Source organism: Lissotriton vulgaris, chromosome 1_1 (genome assembly GCF_964263255.1).
Source record: "Lissotriton vulgaris chromosome 1_1, aLisVul1.2, whole genome shotgun sequence".
In the NCBI taxonomy this organism is placed as follows: Eukaryota; Metazoa; Chordata; class Amphibia; order Caudata; family Salamandridae; genus Lissotriton; species Lissotriton vulgaris.
The window spans coordinates 1,615,476,028-1,615,500,502 of record NC_141685.1 but is presented as its reverse complement, the minus strand read 5'-3'; the positions used below and the strand labels follow the sequence as shown (position 1 = coordinate 1,615,500,502).

General features: G+C 43.4%; 1 protein-coding gene and 1 pseudogene across 2 annotated transcripts in view; one reads left to right on the top strand and one right to left on the bottom strand.

Annotated features, from left to right (window-relative positions):
- Nucleotides 1–24,475, bottom strand: part of LOC147750906 (uncharacterized) — a 77,915-nt gene that overhangs the window by 34,873 nt on the left and 18,567 nt on the right. The window contains exon 2 of one of the 2 annotated variants that reach the window (XM_086918821.1): nt 17,463–17,581. The exons of the other annotated variant lie outside the window; for it this stretch is intronic. The gene's annotated coding sequence lies outside the window, so the exon portion shown is untranslated. The remainder of the gene's footprint in view (nt 1–17,462; nt 17,582–24,475) is intronic. 2 annotated transcript variants of the gene reach the window in all.
- LOC147750907 (dnaJ homolog subfamily B member 1 pseudogene) lies at nt 15,087–15,960 on the top strand (annotated as a pseudogene).

Genomic DNA, 24,475 nt, shown 5'->3' with positions numbered 1-24,475 from the left:
TGTCTTTACCTAATGAATAGAGCATCAGGACGGGACAGGGCCTGCTCAAATCATTTTCTCAAACAAAAGTAAGGCTCACCTGCACCCTAAGCCAATGAAGACTTTTACACTGAAGGGCATCCTGAGGTTCTTTACTCCTCCCTTTAGTACATAGGCGATGATGCTGTTTTTACAGTCATTAACGAGTGACTGGGTGATGGTAACTTTAATTGCGACATGGAATATTTTATTTTTAGTATTTTACTTTTAGTTCCCTGCCCCCTCGCTGTGCTTGCTTCCCTGCCCCACTACTTCGAGAGAAAGCCCCAGGCTGCTGAAAGGCCGGTGTATGTTGGAAAAAAAACAAATAGGGCTTAGAAAAACAAACGCCTCTCTGCGTGGCTTCCCGCCGGTGAGGGGCGAGGGCGCGTTTCGCCAGGGACCCCCATTGTCATGCGGGAATGTGCGAGGGACTTTCTTCTCATTAGGAGGTGGGGGGTGGAGCGGCCGCCGGGGCAGGGCGTGGTGCTCGGCAGGAGATGCAGAGATAGAAAGAGAAAGGGGGCTCTGTGCCCTTTTCCGAGCCGGGCTAGCCTTCTCTTGTCACTCACCTGGGAATATTTTAAGTGCGCAGTATGGAAATTAGCGAAGACGCTCGTTTTATACTTTTTGAACCCAAAGCTACTCTTTTTGTTTCTGAAGGAGGGATTTAATTAAGCTATTTGTATTCCAATAAAACACATTTTAATACATTTATAGTACAGATCCAGTAAAAAAAGGTAGCATTCTTCATATATTTGATTAGGCAGGAACACACCCAAAAAGTTCACACTAGTAGTTTAAACTCACTATTTCTAATCATGCATCTTTACTGCTGTTCATCTGTAAAGCTGTAATCATACATATTTTTTGTATTTTGCTGCTTTCACGCCGAGACTATATTATACATAGGGGCCCATACGTGCTCTTGAATATACATTGCGCCACCTGGCAGCTCTGCGACACGAGCTCAGAGGATACTGCCACTACAGTAGCTCGGAGTGTAGTCTGTAAACAGAAAGGTGGGAATAAAGCAAGTGTCAATTGCAGAATAATTGGTACCACTTGGTACCACTGCACCAGCCACACTACTTCCCTACTGACCGTTCTCCACTTCAGCCCCGTCTAAATTACAATTCCTGCTTGTGACCCTTTTGCCTGCTTGTGCTTGTTTTCCTGACCCTGTTGCCTGCTTGTGCCTCCGTGTGCCCCTGTTGCCTGCTTGTGCCTCCGTGTGCCCCTGTCGCCTGTTTGTGCCTCAGTTTTCGTGCCCCTGTTGCCTGCTTGTGCGCCCCTGTTGCCTGCTTGTGCCTCCGTGTGCCCCTGTTGCCTGCTTGTGCCTCCGTGTGCCCCTGTCGCCTGCTTGTGCCTCAGTTTTCGTGCCCCTGTTGCCTGCTTGTGCGCCCCTGTTGCCTGCTTGTGCCTCCGTGTGCCCCTGTTGCCTGCTTGTGCCTCCGTGTGCCCTTGTTGCCTGCTTGTGCCCCTGTTGCCTGCTTGTGCCTCCGTGTGCCCCTGTTGCCTGCTTGTGCCTCCGTGTGCCCCTGTTGCCTGCTTGTGCCTCAGTGTGCCCCTGTTGCCTGCTTGTGCGTCCGTGTGCCCCTGTTGCCTGCTTGTGCCTCAGTGTGCCCCTGTTGCCTGCTTGTGCCATGTGGGTGTGTGTGGAGGGCTCTGTGTGGCTGTGTGTGTGGGGAGGTTTGTGTGGCTGTGTGTGTGGGGAGCTTTGTGTGGCTGTGTGTGTGGGGAGCTTTGTGTGGCTGTGTGTGTGGGGAGCTTTGTGCGGCTGTGTGTGTGGGGAGCTTTGTGCGGCTGTGTGTGTGGGGAGCTTTGTGTGGCTGTGTGTGTGGGGGGGGCTCTGTGTGTGTCATTTGCGAGAGATAAAGCTAGTGGCATTGTAAATGACAATGCCATTTATTTATGTTAAAAAATACATAAATAAAAATAATGTCAAGAGCAATGCCAATAGCTCTAACTTTAACAAAGGCGAAACCATTGCATTGTAAATGCTTGTTTAGCCATAGCACCCAACTAACAGACACACAAAACCAATACTTACAAAAACACTTAATACTTCCCCTTTCAAATCCATTCCGATTATTCTATCCCTGCTCTAAACTATACTAAACGCACAAGAAGCACAAACCTAACAACGAATGCACAAAAAAGAAAAGAAATTACTAATCTACTAACTATTAACCACTAAGCTTGGGCTTCGGAGTAGCATGCTACTCACCGTAAAACATTTCAACGGCTTGTTAGTAGTTGCAACGCTTGCCCTGCTAGAAATGTTGGCAGCCTTTAACACCATCTCTCAATCCATTCTGCTGGATTGGCTGGAGGGGGTAGGGATGAAAGGTTTGGCCCTATCCTGGCACTGTTCTTTTCTATCTGACAGAGTAGAGGCAGTTCATCTGCTGCCATCGGATTCTTCCACCAATTTCCTAAGATCGGGTGTCGCTCAGGGTTCTGCCCTGAGTCAGACATTGTTTAACATCTAAATGGTTCCCTTGGCCAAGGTTGTGGAGTTGCTGGGCCTTAAGGTGGTGTCTTAGGCCAACACAGTTATTATTTACGTTCCAACATTTTGACAGTGACACTGCAGACTTGTTTAACCTCATCGCTGCCGATGATATTTTCCTCCTGTGCTGGGCCCCAATGATAATGGGTGTGGTCGTGACGGAACCATTCCAACAGCTCACCCGTGACTGATGACGGAATGGTTCCGTCACCAGCATCAATGGGGTTAAAGGCTGTTTAGCCACTTTGGCAAACCGGATGAAAGCCAGTTACAAGAAACTTTAATTCTAACAAGATGGAAGTGTTGTTCTCTGGCGAAAAGAATACGCTCAACCTGAACTGGGCCAGCCCTCGCACTAACCTCCACTGCGAAAAATCTGGGTTTCCTATTTGGCATTCAACTCTCTTTCAGTTCACAAATCTTCTCTGTGTCATTGAGCTGCTTCTTTCCGGTTAAATCCATAAAGAAAATCATTACTTTGTTTCCATTTTCTACCAGAAGGTTCATCGGCCTCTAGACCGGACTATGCAAAAACCCTTTACTTGAGTTTGCTGTTGTATCTGTTGCTTAGACTACATATTGTCCAGAACACAGCAGCCAATGTGATCCTGAAGATCCCGGCTAGACAGATCATTATGCCATACTTGAAAAACCCACATTGGATATCTATATCCAAATTAATACATTTTAAAATGTTGCTTATTGCCTCCAGAGCATTCTGCAAGTCAGGCCCTCTGTACCTGAGAAAGAGGTTGCGGCATTACACTCCCAACAGATCTTTGCGTTCCATCCATCTACTCCTATTGCAAGTTCCTAGGGTTAGCAAAGCCAGAATAGGTGGCCACTCCTCTGTGCTAGTGGTTGAACTCTGGAACCAGCTTCCCCTTTATTCAAGAAAATACCCAACGAAAATCTTTTTTAAATTGTTTTTATGCCCATCTTTTCAGCTCATAATTCTGCTTTTACCATAGTGCCAGAATGCCTTCATGAAGTCAGCTGTTGCGCTTTATAAATTTATTTTATTCATTCATTTCAGCTATGGCAATGCTGGCTACATTGGCCGTCCTAATTAATCTATCTAAAAGCTTCAAGGTATTTAGAATATAAGTGTGACTTGTCACAAAGTTCCTTCTCTTCTGTTGTGTCCTCTATTTGGAACGCACTCCTTCTCGGCCAGCACAAAACAGAGGACCTATGTTTACAAAGGTTTTCAAAAGTCATCTATTATATTATCAATAACAACTGCAATTTTGAAGTAATGACAATTCATTCTTGGGGATATAAGTTTTCAATATATTTAGTAGCTGCCCTCATGCACTAAATGTAGGGCTAGGCAATTTTAGAAGATATTGAGCAGAAACTATAGATTATCGCTCTTTCCTTTGGCATGGTCCACCGAGGGATAGCACAGGTGTCTTCTGCCTCACCTACGGGTAGACTGAGAGATAGATTAGCTATGTGAAGGCAGAAAATATAATGTATATCTAACTAGAATCATACCTCTTCCGCCTAAAGCAAATGCCTCTATGATAAGTTTCTCAGGGTGCATTGGAAGAGAGATATAGCATTTGTTTTAACATATGGATTGCAAGTTTTTTCTCTGAGATGGTGTCTATGCAGAAGAAAAAGTACACAAGTGTTTACCTTGCATTGCAGTGTCCTGTCTATTCAACCTGGTGCACTTTGGTAGTAAAATGCTCGAGAAGCCTTATTAACTGTCAAAATAAGTCTAGGTCTTCAAAACAGCATAGTCTTCTATTTTATAGAATATATTTTCAATACAAAAGAACTGCACAATGACAATACTACTTAGTGCACTACTTGTTCCAGTGTTACAATACAAACTGGTAACAATGTCTGCCTGGTGTCTCGCTTTTGCTACCCAGGCCAGGATAATTACTATATTTATTAAATACATTTGAGAACAACCATTATGAAGAATGTGATCATTCTTGATCTAGTCAACAATAACTTTATTTGGTTAAAAAGTTTTTAAAACCATCAAAGCACAGTGCCACACAAAGGTCATAATAATATTCACTACGTTCATAAAATACAATTAATCCCAACATACATGTTTCATAATTAATAAGAGAAGACCGTTTAAGTAACTTGACCCTTACAAACACAATACTTGGCATTCAATGAATAATTACAAAGGATTGTCACCCACTGAATTTACATTTTTTTTTAAAACTACATGACAATAAGAATTCATGTCAATAAGTATTCCTCAATCACGAAGTCGCCACATGTGCAAAAATAAAAGGCTCATATCATAACTGCATCTTATTTCTTCGTCTAACCTGTGGAGAAATTCGTAACAAATGCATTTTATAATGTATAGTGCTTCCAGGATTTAATAACATTGACATCTGAATGGACTTGACACTTTATGGGCTGGGAGCTTCAAATCAGAATTAAAAGCATATGCTTTGCTATTATAAAATATGCTATTAAAGTCATAATTTCTGTTGGAGGGGCCGTTCAATAGGACGCTGCCCATCAGCCACACATTCTGTGTGCTCTGGAGACTAAAAGGTGCTGGATTCCTTTGTACGTCAGATCGTCATGCATTGCAAAGTTATTTCAAGGCAACCGCCTGTTTGCCTGTTCTTTAGGCCTATTGGCTTCCTTCATGGATGTAGCTCAGACATCCTATTTAAGAACTGCTCAATTTGGGCTTCTAAATTGCTATTTTATTTTAATTTAGGATAGCGCAGATACCTGGCGGAGTAATGAACAGGCTGCAATATTACTAACTGATTAGCATTCTCTTATTCATGCCAGTGAAAATAGGTTATGCATTGGCCTACACCAATTGATCTGGCAAGTAATTGTGGAGAGCCAACCCTAGCCCCACAGTCATGAAATGGTGGTCAGGCTGGGTGACACAAAAAAGATTTCCACTCTGGACTTCACTCCTACTTATCATCAAATAGTGTTGCACAATGATTCATTACATCTCATTATGTCCAAAGGGGCGTTCAGATTCTGTTGCATGCCATCCTTTCAACATTGCAGTTTTTCAGAAAGTAATGAATAAACTACTCCAAGGAATGAAGGGTGTTTCAGCTTTCCGTGACAATGTACTTTTATTTTCTAATGACCAAGAAAGCCACTTGGAAATTTTGCTGTTAGTTCTCAAAAGAACTCAAGCAAGAAGTTTGACTCTCAAAAACAGAGAACGGCACATTTTACAGGACAAAGTAGAGCACCCGGGCCATGTAATTGTTGCTGAAGGTGTGGTACCATAACCAAGTTTATTTTCCACTAATGTTCAGTCTCATGAACCATCCAACAAGAATGAACTTTTATCCTTCTTCGGACTGCGTGAATTCTACCCAAATTCATCAGGAACTATGCAGAGAAAGTAGAACTCTTGTACCAGGGCCCCAAAAAGGATACAAACTTCGTCTGGAAAAAGAAGTGTGAAGGCAGCATGAAGTGAAGGCAGAGCTACAGAATTCTTCTCCTTTGAGACTGGGAGCTGTACTCAGCCAAATTGCACTGGATGGTGACCGCCTAATAGCGTTCACCTCAAGAAAATTAAAAGGATCCGAAAACAACTACTCTATTATTGAACGCAAACTATTAATATGTGTACAAGCTGTGTCTAAATTTAACATTTTCTAGAGGGGCAGGCCACTTTTTATCAGACCTGAACATAAACCACTGGTGAGTATTCTTAGCATAGGTAGTTGAGATAAAGTGTACCCTCCCATAACCAAACTAGAGTGCAAACCACATGACTACGTATTTGATAAAGAGAACATTCCAGGCAAAACTAACGTCATGCCAGATTTTTTGTCCTGCATGCCACTCCACACAGGTTCTTGTCAGGATGAGGTAAGTGAAAATAGATGGAGGTAAGGATGATGCATACTTGTTAAAGGAACATAATGATGAGAATCCCTTAAGCAAGAAGGAGTGGATGTTTGCTATTGTTAGTGATTCCGAGTAATCCAAGATAACCACTTTTATTACCAACAGTTGGCCCAAAAAGAAAGGGTAGGCATGAATTTCAGAACCCACTAGAAGGGTGAATTAACTGCTGAGCATGACATTACTATTAGAAATTATGAGCTTTTTATTCCCATTCTGTTAAAATCACGTCTCATTACCTTAGAGCATCTTGATATGATTGGCACAAAAATAAAAAGGGATTATTGATGGCCGTCCGTGGACTGTGATTTAGAAAAGTATGTATGTGAATGGCAGTGGTTCAAGGAAGTCGACAAAACAATGAAAGTATGGGTGTGCCCGCTTTTACCTATTTCACTTCCCAATAGGCCCTAGCAGAAAGTGGGTGCTGATTTAATTGCATTACACAATAGTCATTATTGACTATTATAGTACGTGGATTGACTTCGAATTTCTAGAATGCCTAATCACAACGAACATTATTGACTTTTTAAATAAATATTCTCCAGGTAAGGATTTCCCTTACAAATGGTAAGCAACAATGGCACTCAACTATTTTCTGAAGAAATGTCTGAATTTCTTAATTCATATACAACCATTCATAGTAAAGCATCCTTATAGGACCCCCCAAAGTAAAGGTCAGGTTGAGCTGACCAACCGCATTACTAAGGAAACCATACAGTTGGCCTTTAAAAACAACTTACCCATCAAAAACACCTTAAGAACTCACCTCTTGGCATACTGCACAACTCCTCATGCAGTAACAGGAAAATGACTGTATGCGTTACTGAGAAGCAAGCTTGCTTCTACCAAACTACGACTCCATTGGTTCAACAACAACAAGCATTTGCAATGCAATAGGTCTCGCAGCATTAAAGTTTGAGTTATTGGCATTGTGTATGACAATGCGTTGCATAAAATTTTTAGCATACTTTGAATTGGTGAGCAGTTTGAGTGTGTGCAAGAGTGCTGTTGCTCACAGCTGTTATTATTCACGCAGCTCTAATGATGCACCTCACGCACGGGGCTGACGCAGTTATTATTCACATTTGACCCCATTTCATGTGTTTACATAAGTATGCTTTTTAACATGCAACACCTTTGGTGGGGGCGGGACTTCCGTCTTGTGCGCGAAGCCCACTCCTAAGAAGACGTGCGTACGCAAAACGAAACCTATCGTGGGGCGGGACTTCCGTTTTGTGAAGCCCGCGCCCACGGAGTGCCTGGAGGAGCAGTGGTGACGCGGGGCTCCCATGCCCGAGGGAGAGCCCCGCGGTCGGAGGCTGCACAAGTCCGGAGTGCCGGTGAGCGGGGAAGGGGGGGATGTCTGTATGTGTGCGTGTGTGTGTGTCTGTGTGTGTGTGCGACGGCGGAGGGGTGAGGGGACGTCTCTCCGTGCATGTATGTGCGCTTGTGTATGTGTGTGCGCATGCGTGCAGGGGGAGGTGTGCCTGTGTATGTTTGCGCTTCCCAGGAGACAGCCACGGCGAGCGCGTTCGCGTGCGCGTGGCCTGCGCCGATCGCCTTTTGCGAGATGCGCGCTGCCAGGTGCTGTCCCTGGGAAGCAGACCCAGTAACAATAGATCTCGGCGAGACAGCGCTTACGCGCTGTAACGCTACGGGACCTAAAAATGGGGGGCAAAAAGGATTCCTTGTTTGGACCAATAGTGAAATGGAAGACGTACTTTGGAGAATAAAACAAACCAACATGAAATGGTAATACTACCAGAGGGAGGCAGCTAAAAATAGCAAGATGGTTGTTGGGGATGCGGGCAGAATCAGACACTATTACAACAAATTTAGTTATGAAAAATTTGGTAATCCCATGAGAGTAATTAGAAACTCCGGTTCAACCTCGAAGCTCAAAAATGGGTGTTGGTGGAATATATCTCATGCTGCATATGTCACTCCATCAGGTGCAATTTGGGTATGTGCCTGTGACAATGTACACTAAATGTGGGACGCAAATATTGCCTCCATCAATTTCAATACAGGTTCAATTATAGCATTGCCACCAAATGTGATATCATCTCACAAAAATGCTAAGACTTTCCCAAATGGCCTTGTGAACCACCTGAATGTAGGGGGTGGACATTATTCACATAATGTTTGTAGACCTGTCAGGATCAAAGATTATTTGTTAGAGTAATTTCTTCTAAGAGATGGAAAAGATGTGATATCGCCGTTTATTCAAAGTAGCTCAATGCCATTTATTTATTGCTGTTTTGGATATCTTTCTGCTGGTGGTCTTGCTTTGTACATGGCCCTCTTTCTTTATGGGTCTGTGGGCATGAAGAGTAAGACCTGGCGCACTGCTCTTATAATGTTGGGGAATTGGAGACATATGGTGGATAGGCACAGTGGTAATAGTAATAAAGTAATAGTAACAGTAATAAAGTATTAGGCTCCTACCTGAGGCCTCTGTTGCTACTTCAGTCGCTACTAAGGACAATCAGATAACGGAAGCTAAACCTCGCATCTGCAGGGCTCATCCTCAAGACTAATTGGCAACAAAAACTTCGGCAAAGTGATCAGTCACTTAACATGTTTAATCAAATTTGAATGTTCTAGCCCATGCTCAGACTAAGTTAATGTATAATAATAAACTGTGGGCTTTCGCTTTCAGCCAATGATTAAAGTGTGGTTCAAGAGAGCAGGACCTTTGAGGACCAAAAGTAGCTATGAAGTGGGCTATCTCTCAGATAATCAGCATAACAGTGGCGTGCTCGAGTCTGCGGGGTCGGGACGGTGTTAACCTTAAAGTCTATAAGATAATGCGTCCCTTTAGACAAGATTCAAACAGCATTTCAAAAACAAAATCAATAAGAAAGTACTGACTCAAAAAGAGAGTTTGAAAGCAGATTTAGATAAAACCATAAAGGTTTATTACAATTTAAAAGTGCAATACAGAAAATAGAAAAATGCAAATCCATTGTTGAATTAATCAAAATACATAGAAATCAACTGTCAAAGGCTCTTATTTATAAGAAAAGTGCAAAAATGAGAAAAAATCTGGTAAATATATAAATTCTCAAAGGAGGAACAACTCAACAGAAAATCGCACAGCATCCCTAGAGGCCTGGGTAAGTCTGGTTCCCCCGCAAATTCAAGGTTTAAATGCCATTTCCAGCACCGGAAACCAAAAAAACTAAAGTCAGCATGGTGAGAGCATTTTTACAACAATTCATATTTTATATTTTTTTTAATGCAGCACACCCCTACTATTTCAGCACTAACCCACTACATGAATATTGATTTAGCCTTTCTGACTTAATGTCATCAGGAGGTGTTGGAACAAACTAGTGAAAAACAACAGAATATAATGGTCAGTCAGGAGTCATTAAAGCTGCAGTAGAGCACGTTAAATTGTTTCCTCCTTACATTTGCTGTTCAAAGTACGTAGTCATATGGGGGGTGGTGGGGGTGTCAATTGTAGATGATTTTCCAATTTGTTTTTGCACCAGATAAAGTGTTTTCTCCTTAGGTTTACTGTTTTAAGTATGTACTGATAAACGGGGGAGAGAATGCATGCAGCTGTTTTTTTTATTTTTTGTACCAGCAGGGACATTCGAATACCGGTCATGCCAGTACAAAACCAGCCAGGAGGTAAGGCAAGCCTTGGAAAGTAGCAAAAGGTATTTCTGCAGCGAGTGGGAAGATTGTCATACAAAACATACAATGCACATTCTGCTGCATGTGTTGTCGAGCGAGAAATATAGTCACAGAATGAACATCTTGCCTTAGCAGCCATTTCAACAAGGATGGAGACCAGCAAAATACACACTAACACATCATAAAGCTTTTGTTTCAATTGCAATAACTCATGTTAATAAAAATGTATACATTCACAAGCAAACAAATATTAATGCACATTTCAGTGCAATTAGGGAAAACTTCCAAAAGGACTGAGTAACAGTAGTGAGCATTTACTGTCGTAGCAATTAGACCAAGGTACTAATGTGGTGCACGGAGAGCCTGACCTTTATACTGGCCTGGTGAGTCCTCCGGTCTCTTCCACGTGGAGCTTCTTCTCTGCACAAAGTCCTTCCACACATGCCTCTCCAAGCAGCGTTTCAAGCCTCGGTCTCGAAGTGTACTTAGACGTACTTGTGTTTCTGTGAGGCAGTATCCGAACAAAGCATAAGAAAATGAAAGTTCTCTTCTGAGCTGGAGGGATGCTTGAGCCGATTTGTGTCTTCCAATCACAAACTATTACAACTGGGCCAGCCTTTTGGTCGTGGTGCAAAAATAACGGTCCCCGTTCTAATAAAGGTGCTTTATTGGCATACAATTGCGTTTAAACCTTGCAGGACGGAGGGTCAAAATTCGGGAAAATAATTCGGGACAAAGGGCAAGTTTTACTGACACTACAAATTATGTTGTGCAATAGTATGTGAGTAAATAGACCACAAACATAAGTACAAGTCAAACTAAGTGACATAGTGGCCTACCAACATTCAAGTCCTAGAAAATCCCATATTACTCTGGGTATTATTTCTGGCCCAAGGGAAACAAAATAGGATTTTAGTGCTGCCCAGCACTTCAACAGTCGCGCAATGACTGGGAACAATGTGAGCCACTGTGTTGGGACATGCCGAAACAAAGGCTGCCACTCTAGGTCCACAAAAGCGAAAAACCCTTTCAACTCCGCTGTCTGCTTTGCGGAAGAAGAGAAATGGTTGTAGACTGTTAGAACAAAGGATTCTATATCCATTGAAAGTCTATTAAGAGCTTCTTTAGCACAGTTATGCAGGATATGGGCAGAACAGTTTGCAGGCAGAATATCTCAATTTGCTAGCTTCAAAAGCTGGAACACAGAATGAGGTTGTCCATAGTGGACCCTTGCGTTGTCCCTATAGTATGCTGAGATGTGCTCCATTTTCAAACCATGTTAGCTGTAGCAGTCTCTGCTGCATCCTCGTAGAAATCCAGCAGAGTGTAGGTCATACCGGAGGTGAAATTAAAGTGCTGCAACCTTTGTTAGAGGCGTCACTGCAAACAGAAAAATGTCCATCTTTTAAGTCTTCTTGTGCTTGCTGCAACGATAGAGGTGCAGGCACATTCACAGAGATGCTGGATGCCTTTGTGCGACAAGATGCTTTCATCGCTGTGGATGAGTTGGGATACATTACTTTGCTTAGCTTTTATGCCACAATCCAGAGAGCAGTAAGAGATGTGATGCTTCACAGCATTATACACCCGAGTCCCCTCTGCAGCTGTGACCTAAAATGTAAAAAAAGAATACACAAAAGGTATAAGCATGCAAAGGAAATCTCCATTGGTGCAGAAAACAGTGGCCATAATGGGGCTTAGAACTGCAATTTTAAACTAAAGTGTCAGCTGGTAACCCAAAAGCAATTATGATGTGCTCTTAATATAAACAGAGTGAGAAAAGCGCGGTAAAGGCAACCTGACTTGGCAAACACTGCTGCACATTTAAAGAAAGTAAAGGAAAATTGTTAGATGGCTCGCCTATTCAGTTTGGGAGTCTTAGAGTTTGCAAAGCAAGAAGAGTGTACAAGAATTACATAAAACCTATGTCACATTATGGTGAAGCAAGCACTGGCTTACTTTGGACACTTCTGGCTGGAAGCTTGGTTGCAGGTACGATGAAACTGTGGCCATCTTCGCCCTGCCGGAGGCATTTTTCTTATGCAGTGTTCAGCCTCATGGGTTTTGAGATCACACTCTCCTCCATGGGCAAAGGAAAAGTCTTTATTGCAGAGGTTGCACCTGGCCTTCTACACATCTTCTGACACCTTGCGGATTTGCGGTGTGAAAGTTCCCATTCTGGTCAGTACAGCACAAAGCACTTTTTTTGCTCATTTCTTGGGTGGCTCTAGCATGGAGTTTGCCTGCGATGTAGATGTTGCATCCGAATAAAGCTCGCTATCCGATGTGATGAATTTGTCTGCAGCAAATTCGCCTGACTCATAATCAGACATTGTGTTTTTCCCTTAAAGTACTCGGTAAAATACCCAACACACTTGCTTGTATATTCATACTGTATTCAAAGAAGAAAATAAAACAGATCAGGTGCTTACTTTCCTCTCACTCACTGGACTGCCCCTCACCCATCCTGGCCATAGTGGCATAGAAGGACTTCTATAAAGCCCAATAACACTTGAAGGCTCCACCTAACCAGACCCAGTGTTAAGTTGAAAGCTCAAGTGAAAACATGCATTCACTAGGGTAAACTATATAAAAGGGTGCACTTACATTTGGTATGACCTACCCTATAAATCTCTAGTAGATGATATGGTAGGGGTATTAAACCTACCTATAGGTCCCTAGTATATAATAGGGCCTGGCTGTTTAGAGGCCAGCAGCCCTTTCTGCACTTGCTTGAGTGCACTGTTGAGTGCCTGAGGCCAAAGTTCAACATGGCACCTCAACCAAAAATAACTCCACGTATGGAGTGCCTAAAGTAATGCAACTTAGCACTCTAGTGAGCACAATGTAATGAGTTTGATACAGCTATGCTATGCTATGCTATATTAAACGTATTACATTACACTGACTAGAGTGCAGAGTTGCGTTACTTTAGGCACTCAGTATGTGGAATTATTTTTGATTGAGGTGACAACTTGTGCATGCCACTATCACGCAACATAATTAGGCCTAAACATAATACTGTGACCGGAGAGTCAGACGTTTTTAGGCTGATCTGGTCACCGGAGACTGAGGCATTTGGGAATCACAGCATTTGTAAAACTGAAATGTTTAAACAAATGTGGAATAAGGAGTCAGAGGCGGACTTGCCTACAGGGACATTTAAAGTTTTCACCTCAATTGTGGCAATATCTTAAAATATTCTTAAATGAACACTGCCTCTTGTATTTATAAAACCTGTCCGAGTTCTGCATACATGGTCTGATCTTGGGCATGTGCAATTTCTTTTTGTGACTTAGTGCAGGTACAGGCAGTGCTTTTTAGGTCTCGCCTAGTGTTGCAGCACGAATGCGCTGCAATCGCTTTGCGAGGCATGCAGTATACACTATAGTGTGGAAGCTTCATGGAAGCTCCGTCCACTCTCCAGCCCATCTTCTTCCTTGGCTTAGGTTATAACTGCTGCCTTCCGATTGGTTTTAAGTTTGTTAGTCCCACCCCATGACAGCCATGTCAGTCATTTGTATCCTTCCAGGGCTACTGGCCCCTTTATTCAAAACACTATTTTCTTCCCTGTGTTCCCCCACCCACACCCCCTCCCGCAGTCTGTGATTTCTGTGCCCCCATCCCGTTTGTGCCTTTTAGCCCACCCGCACTTCAGTTTCAAATGCAATAGGACTCGCATAAATGCGAGTTCCATTTAATTGCAAATGCTTGTTTTTAAAGTATTGCGCACTAACATGCATGCACTACCTTACATCTGGCGCATGCGCCAAAAGTCTCCCACTGCATGAGGAAAAACAGAAGTGATCTGGATAGGAGGGTGTTTGGTTTTGAGCGCTCGCCCACACCACTCGTTTAATATGCTGACTGCGAAAATGATGCTAGCCGATTAAGATTTTAAGGTCAACCTACGGCTAGGCTTCTGGTAAAAACAGAGGCTAACTTCAACCTGGGAACAAGATCCTGGCACTCTAAGAAAGTTGGCAAGTATGCTGCTATTACCGACGCATCGCCACTTTACCCACTCAAACTTCCTTATGGAAGTTGAGGCAGCACGGCCTCTCCCGGCCACAACCAGTTCTCAGCGCACAGCTTAAAGTTTGGCGTGAGTCCCGTGACTGGCCCATTTTAGGGCACTAGCCTGCCTAATCACGCTCACATCCACTCAGAAGCCCACCTGTCAGCTGTATAGTAAGACGGGTCAAACAGATACTGTCTCTACACCTCAGAGGCACGCGTGGACGGCACAGCTAATAAGCACATCTGAATTTCACACAGCGCATTAAGATTGGTTGAGGTGCCAAAAATTCTCCAATCCTAGGTCATCGTCTACATTTCGAGTCACGCCCACTCCCAGAAAATTTTCAGCCATGGGATTGGCCATGATACGACCCGGAAGTACTGGGGTGGACAGAGGTACAGCAGGATCTTGGAGGTCTCTACTGGCCAAAAGTGAGTCAATAGGCGAATGGCATGTTTATTGTATAAATAACTTCTATGATTATTCACAAAAGGTATTGTGTTTTTAGTTACTCACTGGTCCAAGCAAAGGCTAATTGGCTGTTTTGATTTATCCTTTCAAAAAAGGTGTTATTCATATAGGGGAAATCATATCGCCCGACGCCCGAACCATGTTGTTTTTATTGCTGGGCAAGAAGATGTATTGTCTATTATGTCCGACGGACATGTAGACATTAAATCACATTAATACAACAGGCTGTGGGCACTCTGGGGCTCACAGCCAATCCGAAGCGTGCAGATAGTCTATGGAGGAATCTGATTGGCTAGCAGTCCATCACAGGGCTCTAGCCAGTGATTGGCTGGGGGGGTGAAACGTCACTCAGCCTATGCACAGAAGTCCGTGGCCGTCGCGCGGCTCTCAGTCAGGTAAATTAAGCAGCTTTGCCCGCTTCAGCATTGCTCGTATTTGAAAGTGTGAGGTTGGATGCTCGCATTAAACTAATCTGTACTTGATTGTGTGAAATTGTGACAGAGGTGCGATTTTTTTTAGCAACTAATGGGTAAAAAGATTAATTACTTCAAAAGCCTAGGCCTGGCCCACCGTGGCGCCTCAGAAGAGGACGTCAAAAAAGCGTATTGCAAGCAGGCGCGCTGCGCCACCACCGTGACAAAAATAAGGAGCCAGCCTCTGAGGACAGCTTAATGGCGATTGCAGAGGCTTCAGAAGTGTTTAGTGACCCCAAATAACGAGAGTTCTTCAACAAGTACAGTGTAGATAAATATGAAGGGCGTGGGTGGCGTGCTCGGTGGACGCGTCATTCAGTTACACTGCGATCCGAGTCATGTTTTCAAAGTTCTTCAGAGGCCGAAATTCTTTTGATGCGTTCTACAGTGCACGGAGCATAAAAAACACATGGAAGTTGATGACTCATTTGCCAGCTTTGGGATGGGGTCGGTGTATTCAGTAACTGGTTCTCTGCGGGCAAGGTCGTAATCACGTCAGCAAAAAATCAAGACTCTCCAGTAGTGCATGCGCTTAAAGGTATCCTGATTAAATCTACACCGGCTGCAGCAGTAAAATGAAGATTTTCTGATAAGCACTTGAATCCAGACGGCAGAACTGCCCACTCCGAAGGACGAGATCGTAACCTTAGAAATCAATGAGATTAAACACCCACAAGCATCCTCTCCGATCTAGTCTTTGTTCTGAAAAGATAAACCCCATCTAGTCTTCAGAGGGAAGGCTCGGACATTATCTACCCAGCAAAAATCACCGAGAGAGGCGACATAATTGAAACAATCCCAGGCAAAGGCCTCCTGCCACCCAAAGCCGCAAATCAGCGGGGGTGACCTCATCCTCGAATGTGAAGTTCCCAGACTGAATTCCTTCTTCTTCAAAGGAAGTAATGGAGCAGATACTGCCCGCATAGCCACAACATGGACAAAACAATCAAACCGGAAAGTGTTGGTGTTTGAATGTATACAGCCGATATCTGGCAAGAGAGGGTGCTGTATGGCCTGGAGAAAAGCTGCAAAAAAGTGAGTGTTATACAGGAATATTCAAAAGTAACATGCTTAAGCACTTGTATTAAAACGGGTTTGATGTTTTCAAGTTTTTATCTACTGGGCCTGACCAAAGTTAGTGTGTGTGAAACTTAGGGTTGCATTTTCCAAGCTGTTGTTTTTTCACCGATATATACAGCGGGATACCATGACTACACTGTGCACCGAGGGTTAGGTACTGGTAAAATGTTTAAAACATGTAAATACGTATTTGTATAGCGCACTTGAACATCTGCATAGTAGATTAATGTTTGTTAAAGTAATAAGCCAGACAGCAGAGACGCAACTAGACTGAGGCCCATTTCGGGTGGCGGGCTAATTTTCCAACTATAGGCAGAGAGTGGCGATGCAGGGGCTCTAAGAAGGGGTGAAAACATAATAAAAAGCTTCGTTAACAAGCGAATGGTCTTTGAAAGACCTGTGAAGTACTTGGTTGCAGCTGCGTGTGTGCTAAGCTGTCTCAGCCCAGGCTGACACACACGAGGGGGGGCGGGGGGGTGTGAGGGAGTGGAGTCTTAAAGTCCTTTGATCCCAATCAGCGTTGCACCGCGCGCCTGCCATACAGGGATACCATTTCTCCTGACTGGCTCATGCAGCTGTGTGAGGGGTGTTCTCAATGAGGTGGGACACCACCTATTTGTGAAGTGTCAAAGTCGCTATCAGATGTTACTGGAAGGGGAGAGGTTTAACTTTCCCATCCTTTGCATGGACTTTTGAGGGGGTTGGAATGCTTTCATTTTTTAAATCCTTTCATCTCTGGTAATGTCCATTTTCAGGTGTAAGGGCCTTTGCTTTTGTGGAACTTCTCAGAATCGTGGACAGTCTTTGTAAATCTCACCTCTTGTAAGTAATGTTCTTAATACAGTGATTACATTTTTTTTTAAAGCATTGCTAGAGTGTTCAAAAAGGTTATTTTTTCGAGCAGATCACTCTGAATAGAATAGAACAGCTGCGCCTGCTGTGACGGACTGTGTGTACTGCGAGACCCTTGTGGCTGCAGGAAGCGCGGGCTATTGGAGTAGTGCCTACAGCGCACCTTTCCATTGGTGGGCAGAGCAGATTCAGACTCCCTTTCACACCAGACGTGTGACAGATGCCAGATTGGGCAATTTCTCTCACAAATAGGTGATATTATTCCTATTTGTGCGAGAAAATACTCAATTGACCAGTGCCTTCTATTTTTCAAGCTTAATTTGGCCCATTGTGCACATTTTTTTAAGCTGTGGCGGCGCCTCAGCACTGCAATTTATCATTCCTGAGCTGCCACGCTTGCTAAAAAATTGTAAAAGGACGCTGGCATTACTGGATAATGGGTAAGGAGGTACCCTAGAGGGAGGCGCAAAGGTGGCATTGCATTTGCGGGACTCACTATGATGATTTTCTTGACGAGGGTCCTGTCAGTCTGGAACAGAGGCACGACGTGTAAATTGCACCATTCTCATTGTTTGTTCAGACCCAAAACGCCATGGCATGACTTCAGACCCAGATCTGAATGTGGGTGAAAAAGACATTTATTTCGAAAAGTGAACGTTGTTTTCCATAGAACAGTAGCTGCCTCAGTGTACTAATAATATCAAATTCTGCACAGCATGGGCAAAAAGCACTGGCAAAACCAATAGGTCAGAAAAGCAAGATCCTTCTCTGATCAAGCAGTAAATAAAAATAAATGGCACTGAAGTCGTTCTGCTCGTGCAGCTTTCTGATAAATGTACATGATCATCAAGCAGGCATAATATGTAAGTGGAGTGATGCGTGATTGCGTCATCACTTTTAGGTCTGGCTTTAGCCAAGACCTTTTGATTTTACTAAAATATGTATGATATTACTTAATGGTGCTTTCCGCCACCTCTATTCACTCATTGGTCTGTTGTTGTGTCATTCCCATTTTGCTTCAGCCCACTACTGCATACAGCATGGGGAAGTGGGTCAGCATCATTACTTAATCCTCTGGTTAAAGTCACTTTGAGTAGCTGCAGTGCATTTTTCTCTTTCACAAGGTGCACATCCACACTCAAGGAGTTTCCTTTAGTACCAGTGTTCCCAGATGTGATCGTAGGACACATTTGAAGTGAGACCATGGCATATTTCAGCTTTATCAGTTCTATCTCCTTCCAACGCTGTTGTAAATACTTTTTGAAGTGGACTGCTGTTCTTTCATGGCATTCCCGGACTCTCTTTCACCAGTGGTTATTTGCAACTTTGCCCAGGGAAAAAACACATTTTATGGTGTTTAATTTGCTGTAGTTTTATTGAAATAAAGGTGGGGTATGTAACTTGGTTTTTAGTATCCAATATGTCTTTATACTAAGTACCCTTTTTCCATTTTCTTTCGTGCCTTTTTGTCTTCCTTCTTTTTTCCATCTTTCTCTTTTCTGCCTTTCCTGTTTATCTTCCCTTTTCCTTTCCTTTCCTTATTACCTTCCTTCATTCTTTATTTTTCTTTCCTTTCTTGTTGCCTTATTTTCTTTTACCTTTCATTTTATTCCTTTCTGTTCATTATTTCCTTTATTTTATCCATCAATCATCTTTCTCGAGCAGTCAGTTACACACGATTTCTAATGTTTTTCATTTATTTCTTTATTGGTAACATGGATGGTAGATTTGAATCACCTTTATGTAAGCTTGTACTTTTCCAAAGCTCAAATCCTTGTTCTTAGTGTTACATATTTTCTTGGCTTCTAGGTCTAGAGTGCCAACCAGTGTAGCACCAGCTGTGCGTTCAAAACTTGGCTTGAAACAGAATCACTAAGAAGCGTAGAGGCAGCATAGAGGTTCATTGCAGCAGGCACCCGCAACCCTTGGTTCTCGAAGAGTTTGGACAAGTGTAGGAGGAAACCTGCATCATTCAAGATTTAGTGTAATTTCCTGTCTGTGAAAAGTCTGTTGCTATAAAAAGCTCAACATTTCTGGACAATGAGGTTAAAACTGAATTAAGTATAGTCTCATACTTGATTACTTTGTCCAGTTGACAGGCAAATATGTCTCAACAAAGTCTATTCAGCTTTGGATTCAAAAAACATAAAGACAGTGATAAAGATAGTCCAGGAGAAGGAAACCAAAAAAAAACAACTGAAGTTGGGCCTTGTACCACTGCACAGAATCCTAACATAACTAAGAACAAAAAGTATGACGCTGAAAAAAGAAAACGAGTTTTTCAGTCACACTGGGTGAAATCCTGGCCATGGCTAGCCCTTAAGGAAAGTCCAGAGGGGGAAGGACCAAAAATGTACTGCACTATTTGCCAAAAATATCCTACTATAGCAGTCAGCTATTCGGGTTCCGGTAGGAATGCATTCTTAAGTGGATGTGACCAGTTGCGCATTGAACCAATCAGAGCTCATGAAACTAGTAAGGCACATATGACATGTGTTTCATGGCACCGCCAGGAAATGAAAGAAACCACTTTGCAATGTCAGACTCCTACAGCCAGTACCTCAAAATCCAGTGTCCCTACAGAGCAGCCCCTCATCATGCAAGCACTGCAAAAACTGAAGGAAACAGAAAGAAAGAAACTGACCATCTTGTTTAACAATGCTTACCTAATTGCAAAACAGGGAAAGCCACTCTCAGACATGGACACCCTATGTAGGGCTATGAAGAAAGCAGGTGTGTATATATGAGAAAATTATGCAAACCGCGAAAAAGCCTCAGAGTTCATTAGATGTGAGGCGGATATACTTCGACAGGACATCAAAAAAATTGTTTCAAATTCTCGCTTCATCTGCATTATTGCTGACGGAAGCACAGATAGTGCCATCACTGAACAGAAAACTGTACTGGTCAGAGTAGTCAATGGTGGAAAACCCTACACTCTATTTGCAGATCTTGTTCCACTTGAACATGCACATGCTCCAGGAGTCCTGGACGGTATAGTTAAAGGAATCAAAAGGTTATCTTTGGATTTAGTAGATATGAGGTCTACAGAACATCCGGGTCCATCACTAATCGCTGTCAATTTCGATGGTGCTGCAGTTATGATGGGATCTAAGGGAGGGGTTGCAGCACTCCTGAAGAAAGACATTCCTTTTCTTCTCCCATTCCACTGTGTAGCTCACAAGCTTCAGCTTGGGATTCTAGATGCTGTAAAATCCCATCCCTCTATTTGTCAGTTTGAGCAAACTTTGAAATGGATTTTCAAATTCTATTGTTATAGTCCTAAGAGGCGAAGAGATGCCAAAGAAATTTCAAGAATAATTGATGAAAACTTTGTTCATTTCACTGATATTAAACAGGTTAGATGGGTATCCAGCAAAACCAGGGCTTTGGCAACCATGCAACAAAACCTGCAGACTGTGGTTCTACACTTGGGACAGGTCGCAGCTGGTAGTGATGATTCTGCTGCTAAGGCAAAAAAGTACCTCTCAGTTGTTACTAGTTTTACATTCATAAAAAACCTTTACAGTCTGAGAGATGTTCTGAAGCCAGTGTTTCAGCTTTCAGAATTCTTTCAGTCTAATGAACTGCTTTTATTGCATGTTCCACCTGCTGTAGAGAAGTGTGCATTGACCCTAGTAGGCCTAAAGAGTGAGCTGGGTGAATATATGCAGCAGTTTAAAAAACTGTACCACCCGGAAGAAAAGAAGTTTGGACACATTTCTACTGATGGCTGGGAAATAAAGTTATCAGGACACTGCCCACCAGCAGCAACAATCCAAAGTGACAGTGAGCTCATTGACAGTATGGTTAAGTACATTGATAAGAGGTTTGAAAATTTTAATTGCATGCCGGTTCAAGGTTTTCAGGCATTCGATTATACACTGTGGCCAGAAAGTAGAGAGGAGCTCTATACATATGGGCTCTCTGATATTGAGGCAATTGTACAACATTTTGAGGTACTTTTCACCACAGACGAGAGGTTGGCAATTGTAGAGGAGTTTTGTGGACTTAAAACCCATATGAAAAGCTTTCAGACCAAAGGTATTCCTGTATTGCCTGCATATTCCACCCTGCTAGCAACAAAACCTTACTCGTTGACTAATATATTGAAGCTTGTGGAGATGATGTTCACATTCAGTGTATCTACAGCAGAAGCTGAACGTGTGTTTTCTGCCATGAATATCATTAAGAACACGGTTAAATCAAGATGTTCTCCAAGACCTAATGCTTCTTAAAGTAGAAGGACCCAACTTTGAGGATTATGACCCCAGCAGAGCTATTGATCTCTGGCTTACAAAAGGAGGCACAAAGCATGTGTGCGGACATAAAAGGCCACATCTATCATAACTGTTGAAGTATTGCTAATATTAGAGCATCCTGCCATGCATAATCGTTTATTGTTGTATTTCTATTCAATGTCTATATGTTTGGATAAAAGGGATAATATCGCTTGTCAAGTTTTCCTTTAGCATTATTATTGCACAGCTTTACTGATTTTAATAAAGCAAAAATATATTAATATTTCTCCGTCAGCCGGAGCCCTTATGTTTGATGTGGGGCGGGAGTAGGTGGGACAAGTGGATTTTACAGGACATGTAGATCTCAGTGGCATTTTGTCCCTTGGACAACTAGATTATTTGGAAAATGCCACACCCCTGAGCCCCATGAGCGAATGGTCTGTGGGTTGAGATTCTTTGGGTGTCGTGGGGACACTGCAATGGGGGTGATATCCGCCACAGTTTATACCAACCTGGGGGAGTGAGAAAAGAGCTGTTAACCCATATTTTTAAAATAGCGCTAACTCGACAGAAGGTAATGGACTGCTTTACATGAGAACGCATTTCTTTATGGTAGGCACAGGAGATTAAGGTATTTTCCCAGAATCGCAGAATGTTGAGCCGATGCCTAAACTTGAACCTCGTTACCCAGCGCCAAAGTAGGCGGCTCTGGCCATTACGCCACATCCTCGCAATCTAATCTCGGCATTGTCTCAACAACATTCTATGATTCTGGGCAGTTGTATTTTGGAGCGCTTTACACAGGCACCAGTTACCTTTACAATGGCACATCCTCTCTGGATGTTTATCCGCGTTTATATTATTTTGTAATGAGGCCTCTTAATGAAGAAAGCTGCTGAAAGTCTCCTTACATAAACATTCATTGGGTTCTTACCTGGTGAGCTCCCTACTTTCCTTGTACTTCTCCCAATCGCACCAGATGTACATTTTAAAGCATCCCGATGCTTCATTTAGGCCCAAGGTGCTTCATAAATGTCACCAAGTAGCGAGGAAACAGAGTCCAAGTACGTATTTTTTTTATTACATTTGCTATTACAAAGGGCTTCAATATGAGTGGTAAGGAAGGACACGCTTGAAGAGGGATGTGGTGGTATGGACGTTTTTGTGGTAGGGTGACCAGACGCCACAAATTTCAGACTACTGTCCTGAAGCTTTTCTTCATGGTAAGTACGTCTCGGTTTTTAGAACAAAGCTCAAGTCCTCCCGCAAACAAAAGCACTGTTGAAAGTTGTGTTCATGTTTCCAGAATTTTTAAAGGCACATCTAACGTTGGAAATAATGTATCTGCCTCTTTCAAGCAGCGCAGGAAGAGGCCGGCTGCATGCTCAGAAGAGACTGAGTTGGAGGAGGGCAGGGGGCTCAGGCTGCTGATCCTGCCATGGGCACGCATTTTATGACAAAGGCCCGGAGGCCAACATTATGCCATATCCTTTATTACTACCCAAACACAGCAGCAACATTACATCATAGTATCAGAATATTTGCAAACATTCTAGAACTTAGAACATGTATAAAGCTCAATGACAAGCAGCCATCTTCCTCTTTTGTTGCTGCTCAAACACGAGATAAGTACTCTGTTTACCTACTGTTCAATATATTATTTAAATAACAGAATTATGTTAATACCGGGATAAAATTATAAATATTTGAATTAAAATTTAAATGTGGATATATGGTAACATTTTCAGTGAAGAGGAATTAATTTAGAATGTATTTGAAATAGGTTTCTGTTAGGAAAACGTAGGTATGGTTTAGCGAGTTTATAAATGTTGAGATAGATATTTCAAAAGAATGGATTAGTGCCTTTTTATAATGTTTAAGGTAGTGTATTTTTAGGTTTAAAGTATTTTATTAAAGTACAAAAAGAGCATGGGGAAGGGAATAGGAGGTCTAGCGAATACACAGTATAAGAAGCGGAACGTTGCAGCGGTTCAGAAGAAAAGGAGGGAGGCAGGAAGCCCCAGAGGGTAACAAGGCATAAGTCATAAAGCAAGAAGGTATTGTGAATGACCCCCCAGGAGACCCCCACTCCCCAAGCAAGGCAGAGCTGGAATAACGTCCCGCATTACAGTAAAGAAGAAAGCACACCATCCCCCCAACCCCCCGTCCCCAGAAAAGGAGAAAAAAAAAGAGAAGCGAAGGAGGAAAAAGAAGAAAACAATACCCCAACATCCCCGTCCGAAAATCAGCATTAAAAGTATGTAACCCCACGCCCCATCCCCAGCCCCAGTCCCCCGAACCCGCACATTCACTCCGCTGTAGCCGCCGGCGGTGTCAGCCTAAGGAGTCGCAGGTACCGTAGACATGTAAGTTCGCGAAACTCCGTGGACAGCAGTGCCAAAAAGGGGTGCCAGAGCTCTTCAAACTGGTCAACATTCCCAGCCACCGTGAGCGACATCTTCTCCATGCCCAGTACCTGCCAGAGCCTGTGTAGCCAACCGGTGATGGAGGGGGCAGTAGGGGTGCGCCAGAGTACAAGGATGTTTTGGACCGCGGAACCTAGCGCAATCGCAATCTGCCTACCCCTACGGGACTTCAGCGGGTACATCAGGTCATTGGGGAGGCCTAGCAAAACATACGCGGGGAAGCGCGGGAGCTCGATCTCAAAATGCTTATCTACCTCATCCAGGACCTCCTTCCAATAGGTCGACAGCACCGGGCACTCCCAGAGAATATGCGTGAGGGTGCCCTCCTGTCCGCAGCCGCGCCAGCAACCTTTATCACCGATTTTGCGCATCTCGTAAAGCCTCTCCGGGGTGTAATACCAATAGGTGGATACCTTAGTAAAGGTCTCCGTCAGCCCAGTGTGGTACGCAGAGTGCCTCGCCCGATACGCAATCCTGTCCCACTCCTTGTGGCTCAAGGTCCTGCCCAACTCCCTGTGCCAACGCTCCCTCCCCGGGTTATGGTAATGAAACGGCGGGGGTTGGAGAAACTTGTACAAGTCGGTGATAAGCTTGGCATCCGAGGTCCGGGTTACCAGCCATCGCTCATAGGGCGTAATCGAACGGGCAGCGACGTCGCGTACTGAGGGTTGAAGAGCCCAGTGGCGGACTTGCATATAACGCAGTCTGTCCCCCTCCGTCAGGCCAAACTCCTGTCGGAGCTGCTGGAAGGGGAGCACACCGTCCGGCCCGTAAATCTGGAAAAGCGCCCTGCAACCCGCGCTCACCCAGTGGGAAAAAGCTCCCGGTTCCAGGCCCGGAGT